This window comes from Echinops telfairi, unplaced genomic scaffold (assembly GCF_000313985.2).
Source record: "Echinops telfairi isolate 266 unplaced genomic scaffold, ASM31398v2 ScPeMD7_655;HRSCAF=1070, whole genome shotgun sequence".
Lineage (NCBI taxonomy): Eukaryota > Metazoa > Chordata > Mammalia > Afrosoricida > Tenrecidae > Echinops > Echinops telfairi.
In genome coordinates, this window is record NW_022104553.1 from 24,589,790 (window position 1) to 24,595,287 (window position 5,498).

At 51.5% G+C, this 5,498-nt stretch overlaps 1 protein-coding gene across 1 annotated transcript in view; it reads right to left on the minus strand.

Moving 5' to 3' along the window:
* Nucleotides 1–5,498, minus strand: part of SAE1 (SUMO1 activating enzyme subunit 1) — a 61,929-nt gene that overhangs the window by 25,218 nt on the left and 31,213 nt on the right. The window lies entirely within an intron of this gene.

Below are 5,498 nucleotides of genomic sequence, written 5' to 3' on the forward strand. Positions count from 1 at the left end.
GGGGTGGCGGCTGTGCTACTGGGACTTTGCTGACTATGACGGTTGTTGTTCTGTGTGGTCAGATAGGAGATGCCCTCTTTGAGAAACACAGACCGGAATATTTGAGGATAGTGGGTTTCAAGTTGGCAATTTATTGTTAAATGCTTGCTGCCTTTTGTAAGTATGGAATGGTGTGTGTGAGTTGCTGCCTTTTATAAGTATGGAATGGTGTGTATGTATGTGTGTGTGTATGTGTATACCACTCCCACTCCTGTTAGGTGACCCAAGATCTGACAGTTTCCACAGCTCACTAAGGACCAAGATAGAAGTGAGGGATGATGGTCCAAACTGTTAGGATGTTTAGGTCACTTCCCACTTCCCCACACCCACACTCCTTTGCGGTCTGGCAATATTGTAAACACTAGTATGTAACATGTGTATTCTGCCCTCAAACCTATTAGTCGAGGGGTCTGTCCGAATCCAAACTGTAAGTCACATCTGGTCAGCCTTGTGACATTTAGTGCCCGGTACAGGCTGCCAGACCCTCCTCAATGAGCCTTAAAATGCACGAGGCCAGCACCGTCTGGAGATGCTAACGAAGGAGGAAAGCAGTGAATTAGCCCCGTGTGGTTACACTCGCTACACAGACACCAATGCTCTCTCCAACAAAGTGCCAGACACACGCAGTAAGTCGTTTGGGGGGACATTAAAAAGCAGGCACATACTATACTTGACTCACTGCACAGCATGGATCTGCCCTTTTGGGTTTCCAAGATTGTAACTCTTTTTCAAGGGTAGAAAGCCTCATTCTTCTCCCACAGAGCAACTGTGGCTTTCGAACTGCTATAAAAGCACGCGAGACCATTTTAGATATTGCTTACCAACAGATACCCCGCACACACCCCGTCGAGTCGATTCTAACCTATAGTGACCTGACCGTGCAGAAGACAACTGCTCCACAGGTTTCCGAGACGCCAACTATCCACAAGAATACTCACGACAGTCTGCCACCTCTTTCTCCAACAAAAGACAGGGGCTGGGAACCAATGACCTGGTAGTGGTCCAATGCTTAACCCACTGCACCACTAGGACCCCTGGAAATAGAGGTAGGAAGACACACTAGGGAAGAGAGTGCTTACCTTGAGGAGGGGGCCTCAACTGCCCCCAGACACACTGACGATGGGTTATGGGGTTTTCATAGACTCCTACAATGAAATTTGTGGGTCCGGAACTCGTAGGCATGGATGGCCCTCTGCCCAGTCCTCACATGCTTTCTTCCTCTGCCCAGGTGTTTTGGTTGCTAGCAGGTACCCAGCCTTGTGACAGGCCAGTGAGTCTTCCTTCTCTGACAAGTTTCTGCCTGACCCAGGTTCCAGCTCCGGCAGGTTTGACTGCATCATTCTTAATTTATGCTTCAAATGTCGCCTAAGGAGTTTTATGCCACGTTCCCAAGTGTGGGCTTATAGCTGGCCCCTCAGGGGCCTTTTTAAGCCACACAAAGATATTTGCAGCCTGGTGGTAGCTGGGCTGGGGGTGGGGGCAGAGGGGAAGACGGGAAAGAGTCCTGGGATTGGATATGACATGCAATGTTCCATGGTTCATACTCTGATCTACAGGGACACTCCCTCTAAGTCGGAATGGACTTGACAGCACCTGGTTGGGCTTGGTTTTCAGGCCCGGGGCCGAGAGCACGGCAGTGAGCAAAATAGGCCACACATCCCTGCCCATATGGAATGGAAAATCCACCGGGAGATACAACAGAAGCCTGCCGAGCCTCCAGGGAAACGAAGTCCACCTGCCCGCCACAACTCGATGACGTCACGCTGTAATTGTACAGCCTCAGAGATGAGGTAGGCAACTCTTCAAAAACCAAACATTATCAGTGGTTATCGGGGGGTTTCTGGTTCATGGGCACCCAATTCAGGTCAATGGTGGTGGAATCACTCGGAAAAGGAGGGTGAGAACAGCCGCACAACCTGAAAAATGGAATCAACATCCCTGAATTGTAGGTGAAGAAACTGGTGCACGGGACCTTTTTCTGTGGATTCAAAACACACACACACATACCACCCACCCAAAGTCTGAGAGACATGAAAACCAGTCTCAAGTGCAAGGCACACCTCAAAGCCAATCATTGGGGAGCTGAATGAAAGAGGAGGCGCCACGCCAATCAGATGCCAGCAGTGTTTCTTTTAACAAGGGTGGAGGGCAGATGAGAAAGTAGCCAACAAACTGCTCTGAAAGGGCCATCAAAACACTGAATCACAACTTTTTTTTTTTTTCACTGAATCACAACTTAAGTTGAAGTTCACCAGCAATCCATGGAAAGCGTATAAACAGTGTCTGCTCTAAACAACCAGTCATCCACACCAGCAGAGGGACAGGTGAAATGAAAGCTGCATTTCTTGGCATGGTTCTGAGCCAACACTACAGACCCTACCACCTGCCGTTTTCCCAGCACTCTTACGTGGGAGCAGCCACTGCCGGGCATCTCGGCCACATGGCCAGCCCCTACGACAGATTACTTTCCGTTCAGAAACACCAACTACAGTAACCAAGGTGAAAGAGGCCTGCCAACGAGCAGCAGCTCAGGAGAAAGATGTACCCTGTCTGCTTTTGTAAAGACTAGTCTTAAAAACCCTATGGGGCAGTTCTATCTGTTCTGTAGATCAGAACCCACTGATAAAGCTGGGGATTTAAGTCCCAACTGTGCAGGGGTTGAAGGCCTCGGCCTTTAATGGAATGGCCCAGGGTTCAAGTCCACCAGCTACTCCATGGGAGAAAGATGAGGCAGTCATCTTCTGTAAAGATGACAGCCTTGGAAGCTGTGGGCAGTTCTATTCTGTCCCATCAGCTTGCTGTGAGCTAAAATCGGCTGCCGGACTATGAATTTGAGGATGACCTCAACTTAACACAGGTGCACTCCACCAGCTTTAGGCAATTTCAAATGGACCTAGAAAACGGAGGGCACTCAGCCTGTGGGATGTGAGGCTGGGGGCTGGGCTTGTGACTAGCGCCTGTTCAATTTTTAGGCTTCTGGAGTTGGTAATACCTCAGTTCTTGGCTTCGCCCAAGAAAGAATTAACGCCGAAGCCCATTTTGTAATCCAAGTGGGTTTTTATGAAGGACAGGAGAAGTTTCAGGTCTTACTGTCTCAAAAAGGGTTCACGCTATTTCAGGGAAGCCACGCTGGGGTTCCCACTGGACATGAGCAACCGCGTGAAACAGCGCACCCACATGTGCGGAACTAGGGAAGGCTGCAGCAAGAGCAAGGACCAGAGTGCTGAGGAAGTGGCTCTCGACCTTCCTACTGCTGCGACCCTTTAAGACAGTGCCTCACGTGGTGGTGACCCCCCCACCCAACCATTAAATTATTTTCGTTGCTACTTCATCACTTTAATGACTTGGGTGACCCCCCAAAGGTGTCACAACCCACAGGTTAAGAACTGCTGTGCTGGGGGAAGAGAGGCTGTAGGCCCCCAGTAGGACTGGCAGGCTCATGTGCACCCTCAAGGGGTAGGGAGACCTTCCCTCCAACCTGCCACTGAGCAGGAAGAAGCAGGTGAAAAAGGCTGGCCTTCCTGCAGCAGGCTATTTCCAACCTCAGGCTGGGGAGGTTTGGTTGATGGTATGGGTTGATCACATTAGCTATGTTGACCACCTGGATGATGTCATGAGCCTGGGTCTAGTTAGGACTGCCCAGGTGTACCTCCTACCTGGCTCGGAATGGGAGCATGCTCAGTTAGGGCTTTCCTAGGTAAGTAAGGGTCGCCTGATTTCCTTCCATCCTCCTCTAGGGGGCCTTCGCAGGCATGGGAGGGTCAATCCCCAGTCCCTATTCTGGCTACCTAACACAATCTCCCCACCCACCTCTCTCGTGCACAGCCTGATCTCAGACTGGCCACCAAGTGGCACTTCACTTTAGCTGACTGTAACCACAAACCACAGGAAAGGACACGCTCCCTCCACCTAGTACCCTGGCTGGCACCCAGGAGTCATAGTGCAGGTCACGGATGGCGACACGGGGAAGGAGGAAGGAGAGCCATCCGTGCTTCCTTTGCCACCAGCCCAGACTTTGGAACATGCCAACTTGTCCTTCATGTCTCAAGTCAAGCACCTCCTCCTCCTCTGGGAAGTGTTCCTTGACCATTGCTTCTCTCTTTGCTGTGCATCAGTGTCTAGGCAGGGCTGTGCCCCAACCCTGGTTCTGGTGAAATCTGGCTCCTGGCTTCTCACCACCCCTGCCTGCCCTACCGAGCAGCCCTACTAGGCAGACGAGTCAAATGAGAGGCAAGGGAGAGAGAACATGGCAAGAGTGAGCCCGTCTCAGCCCAAACCGGTGACACCCAGTCGAGTTCAGTGCTGGAGCACAAAGGCCTGGTTAGGAATCCCAGGGATTGTGGACAGGAATGTGTCCGATCTCCTGGAACCTTCAAGGCTGGGGTCGGAATCCAGGCTTGCCTCGGCCCTGAGCAGCAGCTGACTAACAATGCCAGCTGGGGAATATTTTGATACCTTCCAATGTGGCGTGGGGAGGAAGAGTCACTCCAAGTGCCCTGTAATTGAAGTGTCTGAGTGCCTGCACGGGCTGCCTGCATTCTCCTCATAGCTGGAGAGCGTGGATCCCCAGAGTTTCCCTGATCTGTCCCAGCGGGCACCACCAGGCCACTCCAGGGAAGCTTCCAGCTGTGAATGGGGAACAAAGCTGAGCCCTCTCTCTATTTGAATGTGAAAGACCCCTCAGCCAGGGACTGCCCTGAAGCCATCAAACCCTTCACACCAAGGCCAAGTGTCACACTACTTGGGAGAGGGTGTGATTTATACCCTGACAGGGTCCACAAAGACACTTTTGTCCTTTTGCATTTGTTAACAATTTCTCCGGTGCTCCCCCCACCCCTCCGAGAAACTCCCTCAGCTATTCAGCGCAAGCTGGTCAGTTACGAAAGACAGGAAGACAGTGAGGGGCTCAGGTTTGGCCAAAACACCAATGCTCGCTCAGGATAACTGCACTCCTCCGAAATTAGGGCTGAAAAACTCCTCTGTATCACACATATTCCATCACACACTTCCCATATAAACACAGAAAACCAAGAGAAAGACACACACACACACACCCCTGGGCAGCCCACTTGGGGCGGTTTGTTGCAGTTTGGCTGTTTCTTGGGGTGGGGGGTGGGGGCAATCCCGCCTGCGGAGCAATTTTAACACCCTGGCCAGCTGTTTCCCTTTCCCAACATTTCGGTCCACAAAGTCCTGAGTAAATAGAGGCTTGGTGCTCACGTCCCTTCTCAGGTTGACAAAACCAAGGCTGGCCGCCTCCCTCTGCTCGCCCCACCACCTCCTGGCTCCCGCTTGCTGATTCCAGCACTAGCAACAGGGACTCGAGGCTCCCACCCCAACCCGCTCTTTTGAAAATGCTTGAATGGTGTGTCCCTACATTGATAGCGACAGATAAGGGAGAAAGCTTCAGAAACAGAATGAAAAGGTAATGGGAATTTCCATGAACTTTTATGGGGGGG